The sequence below is a fragment of the Lepisosteus platostomus genome, chromosome 5 (genome assembly GCF_059453375.1).
Source record: "Lepisosteus platostomus isolate fLepPlt1 chromosome 5, fLepPlt1.hap1, whole genome shotgun sequence".
NCBI classification, from domain to species: Eukaryota; Metazoa; Chordata; class Actinopteri; order Semionotiformes; family Lepisosteidae; genus Lepisosteus; species Lepisosteus platostomus.
Genome location: NC_142615.1, coordinates 16,852,171 through 16,877,376, shown reverse-complemented (window position 1 = coordinate 16,877,376; position 25,206 = coordinate 16,852,171). Strand labels below are relative to the sequence as shown.

The following is a 25,206-nucleotide window of genomic DNA, read 5'->3' as shown; positions in this document are numbered from 1 at the left end:
GTTTGAGTTATATTGCATGGTTGGATTCTAAAGCCATCAAAAGAATCAATTTTGTGATTTACTGCTACAATTAATAATTGTCCAAGTAAATGCCCAAACCCTACAGAAGCATGCAAGAAAATGTGATCATTACCTATGGAATTTCCCACCAGCGTGGAGTTTGAATTCACAACCATGAGACTCAGTGTTCAAGAGTCACAGAAGAGGTCAGCCTGGTCTTCAGTTTGCCAACGATAAGCTCCGGAAGTGCTCCTCTGTAAAGCAGATTGTTCGGATCGGTTATGTGGGACGGCACTTCGATACTAAGATCGTTTGCAGCACACGCATGGTTTCCCCCTTCACGCAAAAAACATAGACGAAGGAAACTCTCTTGTCTTGGGCTGCTGACTCCCGGATTTAAAGCGCTCTGGGAGCCAGCTATGTCTCTAACAAGCACACTATAAAGACAGGAATTACACTTTGCTCACGTCACGCATGGAATGGCGAGGCTACTTGTTCCAATATTATCTAGTCTCACCTCATATGGTGCCGATTCCTGGTTTTCATTTAAGAAAGAGCACTGCAAACACCGTAAACAGTGCAAAACGTGTGATGAAAGAAGTCTTTTCCCCCCTTTGTCTAAAGCGGAACACAGCGGAGTCATGCCGAGGGTTGTGAGATCAAGATTTCAGTGGAGCACTGTCGTCTACGTCTTTAGCTACATGAGTTGGACATCCTCTTGTACAGGGAAAGCAGATTGAGATCCTCTGACATGAAAAGTGACAGATAAAAGCCATTTCTCATCCTTTCTCTTAGTGGTGGAACTATCGCATGTAAATGAGGCAACTTGCAAGGCGAGCAGGCTCGGTGCACACCGAATGCAGATGTCTCAGAGCAGTAGAGACGTGTCCAAGTGGCTGTCAAAGGACAGCACTTTGCCGGCGCCGTGGCTTAGTTGGCTAAAGCGCCTGTCTAGTAAACAGGAGATCCTGGGTCCGATTCCCAGCGGTGCCTTTCTTCCTGTCTTACTGTACAGAATTTATCCTTATGGGCAAATCCCATGCCTTTTAATTCAGGTGAATGCAAGTGTCCGTTTCCGTTCTGGAACAACTTGTTTTGAAAGAAATCTATACAGCTTGCGAAAGATGAAACACAAATCTTGCTTATCAGTGAAGAAGAGGTACTCCCAGCAGGCCAGCTAATACCAGCAAATTTTTTTTTTCACCCTAACCCAGAGAATGGAGAAAAGCGAGGCGCCTGTGGCTCTGCAGTGTAATCAGTTCGCGAGTTCGGCGGTTAGCTGAAAGAGTGGTAAATGGAGCTCGCCCCAGCCCGTCCTTATTCTTTTAAAGAGGATAAAAAATTAACTTCGCCGCCATTACTACCAGCTTTAAAAGACTGCCATGGGCACGGAAAAAAACACACTACAGATGACTTTTCTGGAACCGAAGCAGAGATTCCTTTACGAACCAACTGATAAAGCTCAGCCAGTGAATACTGTTAACAGAATGTGAAAGCACGATCAACTTTGTAACTGCAACCACAGGAAAAACAGCAAGAAGCAGGCTCCATTCCCCATTTAAATCTGTCGTGCGAGGCATGCTTTTTGCACGCATGAAGTAAATCCCACGATTGCTTTTGAACTTGGACAAAGTACTTCCAAAGGAGCGCTATGCGCAAAGATTTAACAAGCTCAACCCCCGCAGACGATTTGGTGTGAAGAAGCAGAACATTCAAGTTTCACAGACAGAAGCAGCACGCCAGCACAGCCAACATTAAAACGGAGGGCACACTACGATTTGCATTGACACAAAAGTGATCTGGGCAGACATCGTTCCCTGCATAACGCAAAAAGTGACAAAGCGCTTTTGGGTTGAGAGGACGCAAGAAGGTTTTTGTTTTGTGCCTTGATGTCAAGCTGAGAAAGTATCTTTAAACACTTTGCTTAGTTTCTTGAGAGACTGCCAAAAAGCAGTTCCCTCCCTTTCGTCTGAAGCCAGCTGAAAGGGGGTCTCGACAGAAGAACCTGGCAGCGGTGGGATTTGAACCCACGCCCCCGAAGAGACTGGAGCCTTAATCCAGCACCTTAGACCGCTCGGCCACGCTACCCGCTGTGCACTGTCTCTTTGTCTCATTACTTGCCCGGAGGAAGCCGGGTGGGTTTTGCTCTTGTCGCCCGAATTAGTGGTGTTATGACCGTGGAACCGACTGCACCTGCTTTTTCTGAGATGCTTCCCCTCTCATGGCGAGATCTCTACTTCTTTAACACCTCTTGATAAAGATCTTCTGTTGAGCAGGTTTCAGACCTCTGCGTACAGCACCCTTGATGTCATTTTATTTTTACAGCAGCCGCATCCGGAAAGTTGTGTCTTTTATGTTTTATTTGAACAACAAAACTACATACAATACAAACAAGAGCACATATAACGTATCAAGAAAATCGTCAGGGGCACATGCTATAATACAATGACACTTTATGAAAAATGATTACACAAAGTAAATAAAGATAAGGTCCGCACAGCTTGTTCTTACATTTCGAAAGAGTCCGTAAATACCCCTTTACGTCTATTTTGAACTGTTCAAATGTAGGACTCTTCCCAGACCATTTCACTTTATACCACATTCCTAAACGAGGATGCTTCTCCTGTTTTAGAACTATTTTGGGCGGTATGGCTTATACAGCACACCCACAGTATTCTAATGGTGGACTGCAGATCTGTGCAATAGTTCAGTCGAATTCAAAGGATCCAGCAATCGTACTGGATTTGTCTGGGATTCTGAAATGTCTCTTGCAAAAGTATTTGGGTTTGCTTGAACCTTTGATAAAAAAAGTGATCTGATCTGAGACTACCCAGCTTACAATCTCTGAGGTAGTTGTCACTAAACTCGGACGTGATGTGGCACACATGTGCCATGTGCCTTTACTTTTGTAAAAAACTGGTATCGGGAAAAGTTTCTTAATATTCCTTTTGATTAGCATGCAAGAAAATGTGATCATTACCTATGGAATTTCCCGCCAGCGTGGAGCTTGAATTCACAACCTTGAGACTCAGTGTTGAAGAGTCACAGAAGAGGTCAGCCTGGTCTTCAGTTTGCCAACGATAAGCTCCGGCAGTGCTCCTCTGTAAAGCAGATTGTTCGGATCGGTTATGTGGGACGGCACTTCGATACTAAGATCGTTTGCAGCACACGCATGGTTTCCCCCTTCACGCAAAAAACATAGACGAAGGAAACTCTCTTGTCTTGGGCTGCTGACTCCCGGATTTAAAGCGCTCTGGGTGCCAGCTATGTCTCTAACAAGCACACTATAAAGACAGGAATTACACTTGGCTCACGTCACGCATGGAATGGCGAGGCTACTTGTTCCAATATTATCTAGTCTCACCTCATATGGTGCCGATTCCTGGTTTTCATTTAAGAAAGAGCACTGCAAACACCGTAAACAGTGCAAAACGTGTGATGAAAGAAGTCTTTTCCCCCCTTTGTCTAAAGCGGAACACAGCGGAGTCATGCCGAGGGTTGTGAGATCAAGATTTCAGTGGAGCACTGTCGTCTACGTCTTTAGCTACATGAGTTGGACATCCTCTTGTACAGGGAAAGCAGATTGAGATCCTCTGACATGAAAAGTGACAGATAAAAGCCATTTCTCATCCTTTCTCTTAGTGGTGGAACTATCGCATGTAAATGAGGCAACTTGCAAGGCGAGCAGGCTCGGTGCACACCGAACGCAGATGTCTCAGAGCAGTAGAGACGTGTCCAAGTGGCTGTCAAAGGACAGCACTTTGCCGGCGCCGTGGCTTAGTTGGCTAAAGCGCCTGTCTAGTAAACAGGAGATCCTGGGTCCGATTCCCAGCGGTGCCTTTCTTCCTGTCTTACTGTACAGAATTTATCCTTATGGGCAAATCCCATGCCTTTTAATTCAGGTGAATGCAAGTGTCCGTTTCCGTTCTGGAACAACTTGTTTTGAAAGAAATCTATACAGCTTGCGAAAGATGAAACACAAATCTTGCTTATCAGTGAAGAAGAGGTACTCCCAGCAGGCCAGCTAATACCAGCAAATTTTTTTTTTCACCCTAACCCAGAGAATGGAGAAAAGCGAGGCGCCTGTGGCTCTGCAGTGTAATCAGTTCGCGAGTTCGGCGGTTAGCTGAAAGAGTGGTAAATGGAGCTCGCCCCAGCCCGTCCTTATTCTTTTAAAGAGGATAAAAAATTAACTTCGCCGCCATTACTACCAGCTTTAAAAGACTGCCATGGGCACGGAAAAAAACACACTACAGATGACTTTTCTGGAACCGAAGCAGAGATTCCTTTACGAACCAACTGATAAAGCTCAGCCAGTGAATACTGTTAACAGAATGTGAAAGCACGATCAACTTTGTAACTGCAACCACAGGAAAAACAGCAAGAAGCAGGCTCCATTCCCCATTTAAATCTGTCGTGCGAGGCATGCTTTTTGCACGCATGAAGTAAATCCCACGATTGCTTTTGAACTTGGACAAAGTACTTCCAAAGGAGCGCTATGCGCAAAGATTTAACAAGCTCAACCCCCGCAGACGATTTGGTGTGAAGAAGCAGAACATTCAAGTTTCACAGACAGAAGCAGCACGCCAGCACAGCCAACATTAAAACGGAGGGCACACTACGATTTGCATTGACACAAAAGTGATCTGGGCAGACATCGTTCCCTGCATAACGCAAAAAGTGACAAAGCGCTTTTGGGTTGAGAGGACGCAAGAAGGTTTTTGTTTTGTGCCTTGATGTCAAGCTGAGAAAGTATCTTTAAACACTTTGCTTAGTTTCTCGAGAGACTGCCAAAAAGCAGTTCCCTCCCTTTCGTCTGAAGCCAGCTGAAAGGGGGTCTCGACAGAAGCACCTGGCAGCGGTGGGATTTGAACCCACGCCCCCGAAGAGACTGGAGCCTTAATCCAGCGCCTTAGACCGCTCGGCCACGCTACCCGCTGTGCACACTCTCTTTGTCTCATTACTTGCCCGGAGGAAGCCTGGTGGGTTTTGCTCTTGTCGCCCGAATTAGTGGCGTTATGACCCTTGATGTCATTTTATTTTTACAGCAGCCGCATCCGGAAAGTTGTGTCTTTTACGTTTTATTTGAACAACAAAACTACATACAATACAAACAAGAGCACATGTAACGTATCAAGAAAATCATTAAGGGCACATGCTATAATACTGTAGCGTTAGCAGGTTCTTTTTCAGAACTAAAGAACAGTGGAGACGCGATTAACCAAGCACTGACTTTATTTAACAACCACACCAAAACCAAACACAGGATCTACACACACATGAGGAGACTGACGAACACGTACACACATTTAGGGTGGTAATTACCTAACAACTCACTCTACTTTTACAGGACTACACAGGGCACTAGAATTACTAGGACATTATTTACACAGGTAGGGTCAGCCGCTGGTCATCGTGCTGACCCTCAGACTCCTCCCGGCTACCACTCCCATCATGCCCAGCGGTACTACGAGCGCCTAGGGGCGCTTCCTCCTCACCACCAGGCGAGGGCGTTACACTGCCCCCACCTGAAGCGTCTGGCGTCTCGCCGACGTCGAACACCCCCCTCAGGCTGTACTCGTATTCGGCCAACTGCTGCGGAACCCTGCGTGAGCGGCCGCTGCGCCGCGGTGACGGCTGGCGATCCACGGACGCCCCACTATCGGCCGGCTCCGGCCCCGGCTGCTCCTCTGGAGCCTCCCCACACGGCTCCTCCTCCCGGGCCCGGTAGGGGGCCAGGCGGTCTCGGTGCAGGACCACCACTCTCCCCCGTGTTCGCAACCGGACACGGTAGCAGACCTCGCCCACCACCCCGAGTACCTCAGCGGGCCCCTCCCACGACGGCGCCAGCTTAGGGCTGAGGCCTTTGCGGCGGCGCGGGTTGTACACCCAAACTGAGTCCCCGGGCTGGAAGGCAGGCCCCCTGCAGCGCAGGTCGTAGTACCGCTTCTGCCGGACCCCCGCCTGTGTCAGGTGGGTCCGTGCAAAGCTGTGCACCCGCTGCATCCGCTGCCGCAGGTCCCACTCGTAGTCCGGTCCAGCCGGCGGTGCCGACCCGTCTCCGGGCGGCGGGCCGAAGACCAGGTCCACCGGTGTCCGCATTTCCCGGCCCAGCATGAGCGAGGCCGGGGTGCACCCGGTGGATTCCTGGACCGCGGTCCGATACGCCCAGAGCGCAAGGGGGAGGTGGCGGTCCCAGTCCCGTTGGTGCCGGGACACCAGGGTGGCCAGCTGGGTGGCGAGCGTCCGATTAAACCGCTCTACCAACCCGTCGCCCTGGGGATGCAGCGGGGTGGTCCGCGTCTTAGTAATCCCCAGGCGCTGGCACACTCTGGCGAAGACCTGGGACTCGAAGTTACGCCCCTGGTCACTGTGTAACTCCTCCGGCACCCCCAGCCTGGCAAACATCCCCTCCAGCAGTGCATCGGCCACCGTGGGGGCACTCTGGTCCGGGAGGGCGTAGGCCTCCGGCCACTTCGTAAAGTAATCCATGGCCACCAAGACGTAGCGGTTCCCGGCCTCGGTGCGCGGAAACGGGCCCAAAACGTCCACTCCCACCCGCTCCATAGGAGCCCCCACCTGGTGTTGTTGGAGGGGGGCCCGAGAGCGCTCGGGGGGACCCTTCTGCGCCACGCACACCGCACACGTTCGGCAGTACCGCTCCACGTCCCGGTGGCAAAGACCCCAATAAAAATGGCCTCGGAGACGCTGCAGGGTTTTTTTACCGCCGAAGTGCCCCACACCCGGTTGGCCGTGCACCGCTCGGAGCACCGCCCCGCGGAGCGACCGAGGCACCACCAGCTGCCACCGTACCTCGCCACTGGAGGGTACCCGCCACCCCCGGCGCAGCACCCCGTCCTTTACCTCCAAGGCCTCCCACAGGGCGCAGAGGGCCTTGACGGACTTCGAGTGCGGGGCGAGCTCCTCTCGCGTAGGCCGCACTCCTGCTGCCCTCCAGCGGAGCACTGGCCCCACGTCAGGATCAGCTGCCTGACGCTGCGCCAGGTCTGGCAGGCCCACCCCCAGCGGCCCCTCCCGGGCCGTGGCCGCGGCGCTCACCCCCGCCACGGCGCGGACAGCCTCCTCACGCTGCTCCCGCCGGGCGCAGTGATGGCAGTCCGCGGCCTCGCAGGGGCGCCGCGAGAGAGCAGCGGCATTGAGATGGCGAGACCCCGCACGGTGCACGACAGTGAAGTCGTACTCCTGCAGGATCTCTATCCATCGCGCCATCTGCCCCTCTGGCTCCTTAAAGTGGAGCAGCCAGGTGAGGGACGCATGGTCGGTCCTCAACCGGAACCGGGTCCCGAACAGGTACGGCCTGAAGTGGTGGACCGCCGCCATCACCGCCAGCAGCTCGCGACGGGTCACGCAGTAGTTCCGCTCAGGCCTAGTCAGAGCCCGACTATAGTAAGCCACTACGCGCTCCCCATCCGGCCCCTCCTGTGCCAACACCGCCCCCACCCCCGAGTCACTCGCGTCGGTGTCGAGAATATACGGCAACCGCGGGTCGGGGTAGGCCAGCACGGGGGCCCCCACCAGAGCTTCACGCAACCGGCCAAAGGCAGTCTCACAGCCCGAGTCCCAGTCAAAACGGCGGCCCTTGTCGGTGAGGCGGTGCAGTGGGGCAGCGATGCTGGCAAAGTCCCGGACGAACCTCCGATAGTACGAGGCCAACCCCAGAAAGCTGCGGAGCTCCGCGATGGTGCAAGGAGTCGGCCAGCCCCTCACTGCGGCGACCTTACCTGGGTCCGTAGCCACCCCTCGCGGTCCAACAACATGTCCCAGGAAGGTCACCTCCCGCCGCAGGAGCTCGCACTTGCGGGGGTTGAGCCTCAGGCCAGCACGGTGGATGCAGGCCAGCACCGCCTGGAGGTTCGTCAAGGCCTGGTCGAAACTCCGTGCATGAACCAGCAGATCGTCCAGATACAACACACACTGGTTCCGCGGGACCGATGCCAGCACCCTCTCCATCAGCCTCTCGAACGTCGCCGGGGCATTGCACAGGCCAAAAGGCATGACAGTAAACTGCCAGAGGCCCTGGCCGATGGAAAAGGCCGTCTTCGGGCGAGCATCGGGAGCAAGCGGTACCTGCCAGTAGCCGCAGCGGAGGTCCAGGGAGCTGAACCAGGTCGACCCGGTGATGTAGTCCAGGGCGTCATCTATCCTCGGCAGGGGGTAGGAATCTTTCCGGGTGACCTCGTTCAGCTTGCGGTAGTTGACGCAGAACCTCCACGAGCCGTCTTTTTTTTTAACCAGTACGGCTGGCGCCGACCACGGGCTCGCGGAGGGCTCAATCACCCCCGCTGCGGCCATCTCCCGGATCTTTTCCTCGGCGGCGGTCCGCTTGGCGTGGACCATGCGTCCCGGTGGGATGCGGATGGGCCGAGCGTCGCCGGTGTTGATCTCGTGTTGGACCAGGGCAGTGCGGGTGCAGTCCTCATCCCTCGCCGCAAAGAGGTCTTCGTTCTGGGCGAGTAGCTCCTGGAGCCGCTGCCGCTGGTCCTGATCGAGGCCCTCGCAGCTCCGCTGGAAGAGGTCCTCAACGGCACGCCTCGCTTCCACGCAACGCTCGGCCCCCACCGCCGCCTTGTCTGGCCCCCCGGCCGACTCAGGGGCAGGATCCGGCACGCTCGCTCCCCGGCTCGCAGGCCTGGTCTGCCCCGGCGACTGACGCCGCCGCCGCCGCTGCCTCTTGTTCCCCCGGCTCCGGCAAGCCCGCGTCCCTCGGCCTTCGCCGGACCTGCCCTCCACCAGGTGCAGTCGCTCCCCCTGCCACACCAACTCCTGCCGGTCCAAGTCCAACCTGGCCCCCACTCGCTGCAGTAGGTCCAGCCCCAGAATGCAGTCCTCCTGGATGGGTGCAAGGTAGCAGGGGTGGCGCACCGTCGCTGCACCCAGACGGAAGGCAAGCACCCGTTTCCCCTGGACTGCAGCGAGCTGTCCCGTCACGGTCCTCAGCCGCAGGCCGGAGGCCGGAGGCCTCCCATCCTGGGGGGTTGGTGTCCTCGGTGTCGGGGAGGACGCCCGGCCGGAGTAGGGTTACTGATGAACCGGTGTCGAGTAGGGCCAGGCAGGGTTGGTCCTCAATCCGGCAGTGGAGGTACAGGCCCCGGCTACAGCCGACTCACCCCACGGTGGCGTGAGGGGCGCCGGTTTTTACAGCGCTCTCCGGAGCGGGGGTTGAGGTGTTCAAAGGGCGGCCTTCCCCGCGCTGAGCCGCCCCGTTCCTGTTTCCCGACGCCGATCGGGGAGAGCGAGGTTCGGGTGCCCGGCAGAACCGGGCTCGGTGTCCTCTCTTCCCGCAGCGGTTGCAAATCAGCGTGCGGGGCTGTTCCGCGGCGGTCGCTGCACGGGCTGGCTCCTCTTCCCCCTCGCTGGATTCCTCCGTCGCCGTCTCGGTCAGCCGGCAGGGCGCACTGCGTCTGCTGGCGCTTCCAGTCACCCCGAACACTACCTCAGCCCGTGTAGCAAGGGCCAAGGCCTGCTCTAGCGATGTTGGCGCGGCCAGCTGCACGTGGCGCCGCAGCTCCTCAGGCGAGAGGGCCTTGAGAAAGGCCTGGAGAGCCATCTCCCGCTGCGCCTCCCGGGGGAAAGTTGGGTATCCTCGGCGGGCGAGGAACATGACATCCGCGGCGACCGGGCCCAGTCGCTCTCCTGGTCGGCGCCGCCGCAGGGCCAGCCTCTCCCGCATCAAGTCCGGCGCCTCCTCTACACCGAAGCGCAGCTGGAGGGCTGCTGCCAGCGCCGTGTAGTCGCCTCTGTCCTCCTCCGGGACGTCCAGGAGCACCTGGCAGGCCGCTCCTTCCAGCGCCGCCGCCAGGTGGCCGGCCATCTCCGCCCGGCTCCAGCCATTCGTCCGGGCCGCGAGCTGGAACTACGCCTCATAGGTCTCCCAAGGCGCTTCACCATCGTAGCGACCTGGTCGCACCCGCACCGATGGGTGTGGGAATCGCTGATCGGCTCCGGCAGGGAGGGCATCCTCTCTCCGGGGCGGCCGCCCCAATTCTACTGGCGGGACCACTACTGGGTAGCCCTGGTAAGGGCTGTGGCCACCTGTCGCACCCAGGAGTTGCTCAGGCTCCCTATGTGCGCCACCGATGGGTTCTGCGACTTTCAGCGTCAGCCGGCGCTTTACGGAATCGGGTAGTGTCTGCCACGAGTTGTTCATTCTGCCCGCTTCTGACACCAATGTAGCGTTAGCAGGTTCTTTTTCAGAACTAAAGAACAGTGGAGACGCGATTAACCAAGCACTGACTTTATTTAACAACCACACCAAAACCAAACACAGGATCTACACACACATGAGGAGACTGACGAACACGTACACACATTTAGGGTGGTAATTACCTAACAACACACTCTACTTTTACAGGACTACACAGGGCACTAGAATTACTAGGACATTATTTACACAGGTAGGGTCAGCCGCTGGTCATCGTGCTGACCCTCAGACTCCTCCCGGCTACCACTCCCATCATGCCCAGCGGTACTACGAGCGCCTAGGGGCGCTTCCTCCTCACCACCAGGCGAGGGCGTTACAATACAATGACACTTTATGAAAAACGATTACACAAAGGTATTCGGGTTTGCTTGAACCTTTAAAAAAAAGTGATCTGAAACTACCCAGCTTACAATCTCTGAGGTAGTTGTCACTAAACTCGGACGTGATGTGCCACACATGTGCCATGTGCCTTTACTTTTGTAAAAAACTGGTATCGGGAAAATTAAAGTCGAAACCCAAAACAGTAACATATTTAAGAGTAAATGCCTCCTAATAGCTAGCAAGCGCTCCTAGTTAGCAAAGTTGTTTGTGTCCCAGCCTGTCACGCGGGAAACCGGGGTTTGATTACCGACGGGGAGACAGCTAGTTTTTTTATGATCAGATTCCAGTCTTTAATGCTGTGTGTGAGAGTTTACGTAACTTTCCTTTTCTCACATTTTCTGACGACTATTCCGAAGGAGCGCCCTATCAACTCCTAATACTTTTCAAAAATCTGCCTGCATGTTTGATTAGTTTTGTTTTACTTAGAAAAAGTTCAATATTGATCATAACTAAAGAAAATTATGATCAGAAACAAAAACAAAATGTTGAAGATGCAACTCGATCTTGAATCAGAGCTGGGTGACATGGGCTTCTGTTCTGATATGGTTGTACGAGAAACAGGAGGAATCTCTTCTCTCCTATGGAACATGAGCTGAATCAGGAATGAGACATGTCATATATCAACGCATGACCTACATCGTAAAACTAAAATAAAAACTAACATTAAGTTATCAGAGACATCCATTTATATACAAACAAGAGACAGACAAAGCAATAATTCTACATTAACTTGTCCTGCACTGATCAGACTAATTGAAATGGTCTGATTCAGAGCCTGTGCAGCTCGTGCTAATACAACAACGACAGTATTGAACCCTCAGCACCATACTGACTACTGAGCACAAGTTCAGCTGCTCTCCAGCTTTGTTACGCACGTTTTTTTATTGCAAATGGAGCTGATCTCCAGACAGTACAGTGTTAGTCAGCAGCCTCTACTAGTAATACATCGCCCCTGTCCAAAATCTCTAGGTAAAAAAACCACATTTTATATATTTGTCTGTTTAAAGATATAATCTCTTTAAAAAAGACAAAGGGTTTGTGTGTCAATTGTTTCGAATTAATTTCGAACGCAAAGAAAAGTAGTTTTCTTCCAAGAAATCACACATTTGTCGCATCCTCCATACTATACTTCTCTCTTGTAGTAGTAAAGCATTTTGATTTGAACTGAACAATATATTAAATGTTTCATCTATACACTTACGATTAACATAGGCAGCCTTGAACGGATTGCGGAAATCAAATATACAGATGGATTCAGAGTGTGCTTTCCAACTTTTGTGTAACATTTTCCTTTGATAGGTCGGAGTTGTTTTTAAAATCTGGATTAAATAAAAAGGAGTGACGTCAGTGTAAAACAGCTTTCCTTCATGGGGAACAACGGTTGTGTTCCATATTTCTAATTATTTTGGTTTCAAGATAGCAATTTAGTATGAAACATAAAAGCCAGCTGGATAAATCTGTTACACGTCATTTACAATGGTCTTTCAACTAATAGCCCGTGCAGGGATCAAACCCCAACTGTTGGTATGAGTTGCGTAAGGCTCTGCAACATGCAGATGAGAAACTAACCTCCGCTTCTTCATTATATACACAGTGAGCTATATATGCGGGCTTACTGCCCCCTACGGGCTCTGTATTTGATTGCGGTACAAGACCGGCCATGGAGAAATGAAGTGAAGAGGGTGTGTTCATTAAAAGGCTCATAGCGTCCCAGGGAGGTCTCAAACCACCACCCTTTTGGTTAACAACCGAGCCACAAAGACTCATGTACAGCTTAACACTTCTCGGTCTCAGTGAAAGTGATACACTCCATCTTAAAGGAAAATCGCCAACAGTGGCCGATATCTATTGGAGTTTTTTTCATTCTATACTGCAAAGGGATGGACATATAAGGTCAGCAGGCTTGGGGAATTGGACCTTATGGTGAAGGCTGCGGGCTCAGCATCAGCAGAACCTGATCAGTATCGGTTGACTCCGATATACTTTGACAACTTAACTTCTGGATTTAGAGACATTTACCTTAGTGTCGGTATACTAAGATGTTTTGGTAACGAGGAAGGAGGGACAAAGCAAATTCGCAGAATGTGTGCTATTTTTAGTCCTCACATGCCAGAGGGTCAATATTAGAAAAAAATGTAACAGTAAAATCTCTTGTACTTCACAATTTAATAGTGTCTGTTACATTGTGTCTCACACCTCAGTGTCAGAATTGTGAGACGAGTTTGTAATCAGGAGGGAGGGCCATAGCAATTCAGCAGAAATTGCATTCATCTTTTCCCAATGCATTCTCACATGCCATTTTCTCACATGCCATGCTCAGAGGGTCATATTTTTAAAATGGTATCATAAAATGTCCTGAAGTTCAGGATTTTGACAGTCTGTTATATTGTGTCTCACACCTTGATGTCAGAAATATGAGACGATTTTAAAATCAGGAGGGAGGGCCCTAGAAATATAGCAAACATTGCATTTACCATTTGACAATGTATTCTCTCATGCCATGTTCAGAGGGTTGTATTTAAAAAACGGTACAGTACAATGTCCTGAAGTTCAGGATTTTGATAGTCTTTTCCATTGTCTCTCACACATCTGTGTCAGAATTTTTATAACCAGGAGGTAGGTTCGATCACCCTCTGCTCATCCTCAGTTAACCATATAGTCTCATATACCATGTTCTAAATGTCCCATTTAAAACTGCTATATTAAAATTTCTTGTAAAATGCAAGAGTTTGAGTCTTTTTATGATCAGAAGGCAAGGTCGTGGAAAATATGCAGAAAGTGCCAGTGAATTTACGTTTTGCCTTTGTCTTATTTACTCGTGGTATAACATGCCAGTTTGTTTTATTGTGAGTTGTGTTTCTGAAATGTGTTTCATACAAAAATGCAATTTGGACAGTCTCTACTTACATATTCCCCTTTACTGAGGAAATATACAGTAATACATCCGGATAAGTATTTTTAAAAATGACTGTAGAGAGCCATCTACAGGCGAAAGACGACATAACATCACAGCAGCAGCATTTAATATGGAACGAAAAACGCAAAGCAGCAGCTGGCGAATAAGAAGCCAACTTCAGCCTCGTTAATGCAATAGCATTAGGTGAGGTGGAAAAATATTTCTTGCTCTGAATCTTAACATTTTTATAGGAGGTGTTCTAGGACCTCTTGCCTCAGAAAAAAAAAAACTGCCAGATATTTCTACTCCATCAATAGCAGCAGTGTTATCAGTACTGAGCCCTAAATGTAGGTCCTATCATCATATAAAAAGTCGAAAGTATCGACTGCATTCAACTGATAAAATGTATCTTCTATGAGAGTTATATCTTATCCAAAATACATCGGAAACAAATTTGCACGTTTTTTGGGGGGGATCCTGAAGACTGAGACTCAACACTTTTTTTTTCCTTCTTTCCAGGAGGAAGGATTATTCAGATGCAAACATTGTCCCAAAATCAATGTACTCTCCATTGATATTCAAATCCTCAAAATCTTCATCTGAACGTCGATATTGAAATATGATATCGTAAAAATTGTGGTTTTCTTTTTAAAGCAAATTTTATGCTTTAAATTAAATTTTATTTATTATGAAAGTGCCGGAAATTTTTCAGTACTTTAGAGGGTTTTGCCATTTTAGATGTTATGCTGTTCCTGTCTGATTTATCAAATGTGTCATTTAAATCTCCAGTCATTTCTATATCAGTCTGAAGGCCTTGCAGTAAAGATTGCAATTCATCCAAAAATGCCAAGTTTCCCACTGGTGATACATACAAGGAAATGAATGTATATTTTCCCCCCAAATCAACAAATTTAAAATCAAATACCTCCCTCATCTGCAGGTGGAGAGAATAATGTCAGAATAAATACAGGTTTAAAAGTCAGGACCATTGATAGTCCTATTTTAAAATGACACTAAAATGCTCACAATATATTAAAAAGCTCTGTAAAATGCAAAAATAATAAAAAATATTAAAACAAGGTAAAAAGAAATAATACACAGTTATAAAGCTCAGGAATTATCAATGTGAAGTTACAATGGGTTGATTGTGTTTCATGTGATTTAAAAAATAAAATGTTTGCAAAAAATCCACTTACAATATGCTAAAAATGGCAAGAATACTTAACCTTTTACTACCAGTGACATATTTAGCCAATGTCTGCCTGGAATTTCCTCCCCCTTAAACATTTGTTATATCTCTGCAGCAGAACATAGCAGGAGCCTGGTTCAGGTCTTAAATTGAAGCTAACCCCCCGTGGCTTTGAGTGTGAATAGTCAAATGTCTTGTATTTCTTAATGTGTCCACTCACCAGACAAACATATGAAAAAAAAAAAAGCTGGCGAACATTTTTTTTTTTGGTCTTCAGATGTCAGATTTTTCAACTATATGCATGTCAAGGGCCTGGGAATGATTTGAAAACCTTGTTCTAGGTGGCTACTAGCTTGGATAAAATTTGGGACAAATTGATCAATTAGAAAAAATTCTACATCATGTTTTGTGAAGACTGGACCTGGAATGAAATTTCACGCCTATAATAAAAAATCATAAAAATATTGAAAATAATAAGAATAAAAACCATTGCAATTGCTATAAAAACCTTAAGACACTGCTAGAGAGCCTTTATCTGCTGTTATGCAATGAAAAAAAACCTCAGAGTTGCCTTCTGGTGTGAAAAAAAGGAGCACTGATAAGAAACTGATAAAAAACTGATTGATTATCCCTTCTGAGTCAATGATTGACAGCTAAAAATGCAGCCTGAAGCTTCTAGAGGAAGTCTCACCCCCTAAGGGCTCTGAATGGCTGAAAATACAAAGAATGACAGCGATTTTTACCAATCAAATCGCCTTATTTCTGGCGCTCGTTCTTCAAACATTTACTACGTAATCAGTAACGTTTACTAGTCTCTAGCTCTTGAGATAAACTAGTCTGGGTTATTTTGGATATATATCATGCTACAGAATAAGGTAAAAACATGGGATATATATATATTTGCTGGTTTTTGCTTTTGCGGTTTTGTTGGTAAAAATGTATGAAATTGACATGCTGTGCTTGCCGGGTTGCCATGTGTTTTGGGATTCTGCTAGTTCATTAATTTATTGGTTTATTGCATAATAGTGTCATGTCTGTGGAAACAAACTTTATGGTTTTGTTGTGGTGATATTGGAGAATACGTGCATGTGAGAAAATTTGTGGAGCGGTTTCAAACAAACGTTTATCTCGCGTTTATCTTAAAAATAAAAAGTGTCATCTGGGGAGACAGGAGTGGTCCTCGGTGACCGCGATCCGGACTACGTTAACAGGTGTGTAATTTAAAAAAAATAAAACAAGTTAAAAATAAATAAAAATAAATAAATAAAATAAATATAAGACTAAATGGGTTTAACATTCAGCAATGTAATTGGTCAGATGCTTACGATAAGTGATGCTGGTGTTTCGTGTGATTTAGCTAATTCAAAAAAATATTCATTTTAAAAATGGCAAGAGCTCGTATGAAAAAAAAGTTCGTAAGTATCTTTGTTACAACAGCCGCGCCAGAACTATTCAGATACTGTACATCAGAAAAGTACCTGAACTTGACTGGTTTATATTCAGTTATGTGCATTGGGAACGAAAGGGAGACTTAGATGGATTTTATTAGGGTTTTAGGAATCAGAAAATGTATTTTTACACGTTTATGCCTACGAACAGAAATAACTTCCTGCTTTCAGCGCTTTTTTGGTTTCTGCTTGTAATCTCGAACAGAGAAACCCAGTACTGACTCACAGAAACCCCGGAGTTTCTGTGTTTCTGGGATTTAAGAGGGATGTACAGTATGCAGCGGTTTTACGAGTCTGGAAGGAGGAGACGTGCATTCCGCACGGGGAGCGTAGAGCAATGAGCTGCACCTGTCCTGTCCTGTATAACCGCTGAGCACGGACACACAGAGTCTCCAGCCAGTGTTGGAGATTTATGATTTCAATGTTTTTTTTCCTTTTGAGCAGAAGCTGGGTTTCTTCCTCTAGTTAAAGTTATTGGAGTTGTGGTTACTATCAAGCAGTCTGTTGTATACTGTACGTGAAATAAAGATAAGAGTGCTTTCTTGATACTTCAGAAGAGTATACATAATTCACGAGCTGTATTAAAAAAAATGAACTGGAAGAAAAGCAATAGGGCTGGAGTTTATAGACTGTGATGCAAATACGAGAGTAGGAGAGGAGGGGACTAGTTCAGGAGCACAACCGGCCCTCTCCTGCCCATTCTCCCACCAGGGTCTGTTGTAACCCAGTGTGAAATTCAGCTCCTTGCAGTTCAGCTTTTGATCACTCAGCTGCTTTGCCCTGGGAATATAGGGCAAATAAAGGAGATAGCAACCAGACTAGAGGGAGAGTTTTTATTCCTAAGGGATGACTTGTTTTACAACAGCAGACAACTTAAAGAAACAAAAACCTCTGTTCTGCTGCTCCAGGTTGGTTCCACTGGGAACAAGTTTGGCCAGGAGCTCATGAACAGTAATTAGGGGTTGTTTCCACAAGGGGGGCTGGAGTAAGTTAGATGTCAAGGGCAATAAAACTCATTAGTGTTACGATCCCTGCCTCCCGGCAATGGAGGAGGCAGAAATAGGCGTAGCCCCTATCCATCAGTTCACCTATTAGTTTTCCCATTCACCACCACACCCCCGTCTCATCCTACTTAAACACCTGTCCTTCCCTACCTCGTTGCTCAGTATTGGTTTTCCCTTTCGAGCTTCCTGGTTGTGCTACTTCTACTCTGTGTTCGTCTTGGCTTTCGGTTTGTGGTTTTTCCCTTTGGACTTCGGCTTTTCGGATCTCGGCTTGGATTGGTTACTTTCGCTCTGTTTGGATTACTGGCTACCCCTGGATTCTCGGATTGCTCTACGGACTACGACTTCGGATCTCGCTTCGGCTTCGGTACTCGTTCCCTTTTGGATTTCTGGCCTCCCTTGGACTCTCGGCTCGTTCCTACGATTACGGTTTGCTTTCGGATTACGACTTGGTTTTGTTCGCTCCTGCAAGTGGGTTCACTCACTGGTTCGGTCCCTATTACCGAACCCATAACAGAATACTGAGCCACTTAACATGGACCCAGTGGAGCAAGAGGAGATTCGCTCGGCTTTGGATCAGCACGGACAAGCCTTACTCCAGCTCCAGGCTTCCGTCCAACAGATCTCTGCGCACCTGTCTGCAATGCCGCCCATCGGCAATCGAGGAAGCAACGCTGGAGCTGCCGCTTCGGCTCCGCCTCCGCCACCTCCTACACCTGCCCCTCGACCTCTTCCACTAATTCCACCTGACAGGTTTGACGGCAACCCTACGAAATGTCGGGGCTTTTTAGCACAGTGTGCGCTGGTTCTCAGGCTTCACCCGGAGACTTTTTTTTCTCCTCAGGACAAGATCGCCTTCATAGTTTCACGGCTAACCGGCCGCGCTTTGGAATGGGCTATTGCTCTGTTTGATCGCGGGGCTCCTGAAATTCAGGATTATGATTTTTTTTTAGAACAATTTAAGGGGGTTTTTTGTCGTCCCATAGTTGGCCAAGACTCTGCCTTCCGCCTCTCCTCCATCCATCAAGGCCGTCGGTATGTACATGATTATGCTATTGATTTTCAAGTAGCAGCAGCAGAGACTCACTGGGACGATGAGGTCCTTATTTTTTTTTTTTCCGTCAAGGACTCAGTGAAGAAATTAAGGACCATCTGGTAAATATGCCGCAATTGGGCAATACCTTGGAGGAAGTTATTTCACAGGTACTGCAATTAGAACTCAGAATTCGTCATAGGAGTGCTGAGAGATCTCGATCCCCTATACTAGAGGCTCCTCGGCTATCACCTTTCAGATCTGCCGACTCAGAACAACCTTTGGAAATAGCCCGCACCCGGGTAACCCATGAAAAACGTGAGAGGCGCCAAAGAGAGGGTCGCTGCCTGTACTGTGGGAAATTTGGACACTTTAAAGCGGCCTGCCCTGCTGCATACTCATCCTTGAAGCGCCGCCCACCTTCTCAGACTCCTAAGGTGAGTGAGAATACTCAATTCCCTCACCTTTCCTCAGGATTTTTTATTTTTTCTACACTATTCTGGGGTAATGAAAGGAGACCTCTTCTTGCTTTTATAGACTCAGGGGCGGCGGGTAACTTTATAGACGCCGCCGTCGCTCGAGCTTGGAAACTACCCTTGACCCTGGTGTCTACCCCTCTTCGTGTCCAGTCTATTGATGGCTCCCCCGTATCTCCAGGACTTATTAGGTGGCAAACGGAAATTATAAGCCTGCAGATAGGCGCCACCCATGTGGAAGACATCTGGTTTTATCTCCTTGAGACCCCAACACATCCTCTGGTGCTAGGCTTTCCCTGGCTACAGCAGCATGACCCACACATTTCTTGGTCCCGTAAAGAGATAGTAGCTTGGGGACCCAGATGTGTTCGAAAATGCTGTCGCCTACCAGTGAAGATTGCACTCATGGCGACGTCCCCTTCAGGGGTTCCTACCATACCCCCTCATCGACCTTACGATTGTGCCATTGACCTTTTGCCTGGTACTATCCCTCCCAAAGGTCGTATTTTTCCACTCTCCAATTCTGAGTCTGAGGCCCTGAAAGTCTATATACAAGATTCTCTGAAGGCTGGGCTTATACGTCCATCCACTTCACCAGCATGTGCCAGTTTTTTTTTTGTGGAGAAGAAGGATGGTGGGCTCTGTCCCTGCATTGACTATTGTGGCCTCAATGAGATCACCATCAAGAATCGGTACCCTTTGCCTCTAATTCCAGCAGCACTTGAGTCTGTGAATGGAGCCAAGATCTTTACAAAACTGGATTTACGAGGGGCCTATAACCTAATCCGCATTCGGGAGGGGGATGAATGGAAGACGGCATTTATGACAACCCATGGACATTACGAATATTTGGTCATGCCCTTTGGTTTGGTTAATGCTCCAGCAGTGTTTCAATCTTTTATTAATGACATCTTTCGTGATCTCCTACAAAGATTTGTCTTGGTTTATCTAGATGACATATTAATTTTTTCTGATTCCTTCCAGGATCATGTTCTCCATGTCAGAGAAGTACTCTCCCGGCTCATTAAGAATAAGCTATATGTCAAACTAGAGAAGTGTACCTTCCATGCTTCGAGGATTCACTTTTTAGGGTACGTCATCTCGCCGGAGGGGGTGGAAATGGATTCGAGTAATGTCTCGGCGATTACTGATTGGCCCACTCCCAAGAATCTAAAACACATTCAACGATTTCTCGGCTTTGCTAACTTTTACAGGAAGTTTATTCGAAACTTCAGCTCGGTGGTCACTCCCATAACCTCTTTGACCCGTAAAGGACCTAAACAAGGCAAATGGACCCCTCAAGCTGGAGAAGCATTTCAGCGTCTGAAACACCTGTTCACTACAGCCCCCATCCTAAAACACCCTGATCCAACTTTGCCCTTTGTGGTCGAAGTGGATGCTTCTGGCCATGGTGTGGGTGCTGTTCTCTCCCAACGTCATGGAGAAAAACAGATTCTTCATCCCTGTGCCTTCTTCTCACCCACCTCTCAGTAGATTTTATTACTGACCTTCCACCCAGCCATGGACACACGACTATTATGGTGGTGGTAGACCGTTTTTCCAAATCTGCCCATTTTATTCCCCTACCATCCTTACCTACAGCTCGAGAACTAGCGGAATTGTTTGTACAACATATCTTCCGACTGCATGGCATCCCTAAGGATATTGTTTCTGATAGGGGCCCTCAGTTTGTCTCCCGATTTTGGAGGGCCTTCTGTAAGTCACTGGGCGCCTCAGTCTCACTTACCTCAGCTTATCACCCTCAGGCCAACGGTCAGACTGAACGAATGAATCAGGAACTGCTGACCTATTTACGGACTTATATCTCCTCTACCCATGATAATTGGTTGTCCTTGCTCCCATGGGCAGAGTATGCACACAATTCTTTGTATACCACATCTACCGGCATGTCTCCCTTTAAGTGTGCTTTAGGTTATCAGCCCCCTCTTATCCCTGACTCCCATCCCAACACAGAGGTACCTTCGGTTCAGGACTACATCTCTAACCTGAAGACCTTCTGGAGGAAGGCCAAAGCCACCCTTCTTCGCACCTCAGCTCAGCGGAAGAAGGTGACTGATCGGCGCCGTCGTTTCCCACCCAGACTTCGACGTGGTCAGTTTGTTTGGTTATCTACTCGTAACCTTCCTCTTAAGCAACCTTCTGGCAAGCTTGCTCCCAGGTACATTGGTCCTTTTCGTGTCCTCGCCCAGATCACTCCTGTGACTTACCGACTGGCCTTGCCTCCTACCCTTCGGATCCACCCTACTTTCCATGTTTCCCTCCTTAAACCCTTTCACAGATCCACCCTGTCTAAACCGCAAAAAAAAAAACCACCGCCTCGAGTAATTGATGGACTCCCTGCTTACACGGTCAATAAAATCCTGGATTCCCGATGGTCTCGTGGATCCCTACAATATCTCGTCGATTGGGAAGGCTACGGTCCGGAGGAGCGCTCGTGGGTCTCGGAGAAGGATATTCTGGACCCCAACCTCATCCAAGACTTCCACCTTAACTTCCCGGATCGTCCCGTTAGGGCGTCAGGAGCCGCCCGTAGAGGGGGGGGTAATGTTACGATCCCTGCCTCCCGGCAACGGAGGAGGCAGAAGTAGGCGTAGCCCCTATCCATCAGTTCACCTATCAGTTTTCCCATTCACCACCACACCCCCGTCTCATCCTACTTAAACACCTGTCCTTCCCTACCTCGTTGCTCAGTATTGGTTTTCCCTTTCGAGCTTCCTGGTTGCGCTACTTCTACTCTGTGTTCGTCTTGGCTTTCGGTTTGCGGTTTTTCCCTTTGGACTTCGGCTTTTCGGATCTCGGCTTGGATTGGTTACTTTCGCTCTGTTTGGATTACTGGCTACCCCTGGATTCTCGGATTGCTCTACGGACTACGACTTCGGATCTCGCTTCGGCTTCGGTACTCGTTCCCTTTCGGATTTCTGGCTTCCCCTGGACTCTCGGCTCGTTCCTACGATTACGGTTTGCTTTCGGATTACGACTTGGTTTTGTTCGCTCCTGCAAGTGGGTTCACTCACTGGTTCGGTCCCTATTACCGAACCCATAACAATTAGACCTAATTGACCAGTTAAAGTGAGTTGTTCTGCTTTCTGCACAGAAACCAGTGCTCTCTTCTCAATGTGTGGGTGAGTCTGTCAGTGATATAACAGCTAGGCAGGACTGCCATTATGGTCTATTTCATCACCTGTGACCCCATCTTCCAAAGACAACAGTCCAATCTAGCATAGAGTGTCCCGGACTGCTCCGTCAGTGACAGTGAGAGGTTTATCTTGTCTCTTGTTCCGCCAGAATGTAACAAATAGTGACCCCTTAATGGAGGAAACTTTAGCTTTTGTAGGTAATTATACCACTTGACAATGTTACAGGTGTTGGGGGGGGGAACCCCTAGTGATCCCACAGTCTCACATAGACAATGGCCAGTCTACACATACCTCCAGTCAACACAGCCCTGACCCCTGTTATGTCACCCAGGTCTACACTGTAAGACAATGATTATTTAGGAAAATTGTAAGGAATGCATTCCAAAGCAGTCAATGGAAGTATGGAATTAAAATAGTCAAGTCTTGATAAATAGAGTATATTATCTATTTATTATACCTTTACATTGTGACAAAAACAAATTTCAAGTCCATTATGAGCACACACAGCATATTAAAGATGGGTCTCTGCACTGTAAAGGAATCTGTTCACTTATAAAAACTTTAGCTAATAAACCTGAAATGTCATTTCTTTTACTGCTTGTTCTTTAAGGTACTAACTCATTGACATTATGTACATTAAAATAAGACTATTCACAAAGAAAAAGCATTTATCACAAATGTATCATGCCAAATAAACTCTAGTAATCAAGAGCAATTAAGAAAAGGAAACAAAACCATCTTTTGAGGATGCCAGATAGAAATGTAAACACACACTCACACGTGGGGCCAATCTTACCAGAAATCAATTAACCCACCAATAATCTTGGACTGATGTCTGAAAACCAGAGCAAACAGTACAATATTGAGGTACTAAAGCTATTAGTAGAACAGATCTAGCTTCTCAACATAATACTTATGTCTGAACTTCATTGAATAGTGACACTTCAATCTTTCATATTCAATATTTTTCACAAAATCAACAGCTGAGAACAGACCGCCATGTACCTTTATCCAGTGGTTTTCAGAGCAGAGACATCCGTGTGGGCAAGAGTTCTTTCCCTGAGGTCCACTGCACGTCAGCTAGCCACGTTCTGGCTGGGTCGTGTGTACTCCTGGGAACGTCGCCTGTAATGAATATCGGAGACTTTGTACAAATTAATAATGTGAGCATATTAATATGATTTGTGTTGAGGCCAAACATAGACAATCACTGTTAAAACTTGAATTCAACCTCCAGTGTCTGATTTTGAAATGCTGATCATCACCCGTCTTCTGGCTTCTAGATGCACGTGTTAATGGATATTTCTTGTCTTCTTTTTTTTCCCCCCATATGCTCTTCTCTGTATCATTAAGTACTTCTGGGTCATTTCATGTACCTCGTGGCATCTTGGCTGGTGGTGAATGGCAGGCAGCTGCTCTAAAAATAACATGCTTATTAATATGATGTTGAAGACAAAACCAAAACAATACAACTTTGTTTTGCACTTTAAAATTTATCACAAGCTTGTCATATTTACAGTCATCAACTGATTTAGGCTGCTGTTCCTGTGAAAAATGTCCTTTGTTTAAGAAAGATTAAATTTAAAATCTTTAGGTTTTAAATATAAACCACTGGCAATATGGTAATCACTTTTACAACTTTTAAGAAGTTGCAAGATAGCTCTACAACTATGTTGTCCTTAACCTATTCAGAAACTACCACTAATATTGTAAGAAATTGTTCTCTAGGCTCTAGATCTTGTGGGCTCTGTTCTCGATGAATTGGAAAGGTGTCGTTCATGAAGTCCAGTACTCTGTCGATCTCTCTCTTACCAAGAGACTACCCATCTAACGCTGTAGGAAACTCCAGTGCCTGGTCTGGGAATGCTGTGCTATTCAGATTCTGTCAATAAATTTCAAGAATGGTTAACCTTTTTGTTTACACTGTGGCATTTCTTTGCAGTAACAATTGAGTGGGATAGTTATCTGCCTTCTATACTCTCCTGAAAATCATGTATCTTTTTAGCAGTCCCATATCCCTTCCTTATATCCTTGCTGATGAGAATGAGAAATGCTATTTTCAAGACATTAACACGAATATAATTTTTACATTAATTCCAAGGTACAAGAAAATGAATATCTTCAAAATATGCACTTTAATATACTTACTTAGTTTCTTTTTTGGAAATGGTCAGTGAACCAACCACTCCAGAGCTTGTCCTTCACCTTGAAATGATTTCCTGGAAATGCTGTAATCACAGAGGAGCTCTTCTCCCCTCAACAATGTCCCTTTTTGTCACAGACAGAATTATGACAGGCTGTTCGTTGATTATAAATGACTTTCTTACAGCCCTTACATTGTCTTTTCTCTTTGATGGATTTATCCATCTTCCGATTTGCCTCCTTATCCAGGAGGCAGGCTCAGTGTTTTTCACGAGCATCAATGCAGTTTTTGTGCAGGTTCATCTGAAAAGAAAAGACATCTCATCTCTCCTTGTGAGCTTCAGCAGTTGTCTTTGTGATGACCTTGCCATTGTTATCACACACCACCTCTCCCTTCTGGAAACACCTGGAAGTCACAAACTTCTTCCCCTTCACAGGATCGTCAGTGATGCTCAGGCCTTCCCAGATTTGATACTTTATCAACTTTTTAATTTGCATGTCATTTGGTGGCAGTCCTGTGTTGGGCTTCCAATTCTCTAGCACTTCGACACTGTTGATACATTGGCTGACCAGTCCATCTTCTTCGTCTCCTTTCACAGCTGCTGACCTGGGCATTACAGCGTAGTTTAGTGAAGTAAAGATGAAACGGCTGATAAAACACAAATAAAATGCAATTAAGGTACATTCCAGATTTTCTTAAATACTGTACATGATTGGATCTATGCAGATGGAGGTCTTTTGTTCGGTATTAACATGGATTTTAATTGGCTTCTATGAAAATTGGCCATGGTGTGAGTGAGTCCTGTGATGGACTGGTGTCACATTATGGGTGATACAGTACTTTGCATCCACTGCTTGCCAGGATGGTTCCAGTTCTACCACAACCCTGAATTGAGTGGATGGGTATATCAATGTAGCCATCAACTTGCATGTTCCCCTTCTTCACTAAATGTAAAGGAAGCCAGCTGCTGTTTTAGGTTTTGTGCTCTTTAACAGGAATTATGACCATTTTTGTGCCCACTTGTTGAGACAACACTTTCTTTGCACCCATTTCTCGAACTGTAATAGCGAGAAAATAAAAATGAATACACCAAACTGTAAAAATCCCATATATGTAATTTATTACTTTTGTTGTATGAAAGTATCCTTACTCTCATGTTCTTTACCACCCCTGGGTGCTGCAGGTGCTTCAGGTGGAGAAAGGCCTGCAGGTAATACAGTACAAGAAGCTGCTCAGGCAAGGTGATGTCTTGCCCA

General features: G+C 47.5%; 4 non-coding genes across 4 annotated transcripts; 2 read left to right on the top strand and 2 right to left on the bottom strand.

Annotated features, from left to right (window-relative positions):
• The first annotated feature begins 919 nt into the window (after positions 1-919).
• On the top strand, positions 920-993 carry trnat-agu (transfer RNA threonine (anticodon AGU)). Its single transcript has one exon. It is a non-coding gene; the product is annotated as a tRNA-Thr (tRNA).
• Positions 994-2,006: 1,013 nt separating this feature from the next.
• Positions 2,007-2,088, bottom strand: trnal-aag (transfer RNA leucine (anticodon AAG)). The gene has a single exon. It is a non-coding gene; the product is annotated as a tRNA-Leu (tRNA).
• Positions 2,089-3,766: 1,678 nt separating this feature from the next.
• On the top strand, positions 3,767-3,840 carry trnat-agu (transfer RNA threonine (anticodon AGU)). Its single transcript has one exon. It is a non-coding gene; the product is annotated as a tRNA-Thr (tRNA).
• Positions 3,841-4,853: 1,013 nt separating this feature from the next.
• On the bottom strand, positions 4,854-4,935 carry trnal-aag (transfer RNA leucine (anticodon AAG)). Its single transcript has one exon. It is a non-coding gene; the product is annotated as a tRNA-Leu (tRNA).
• Between the last annotated feature and the right edge of the window lie 20,271 nt (positions 4,936-25,206).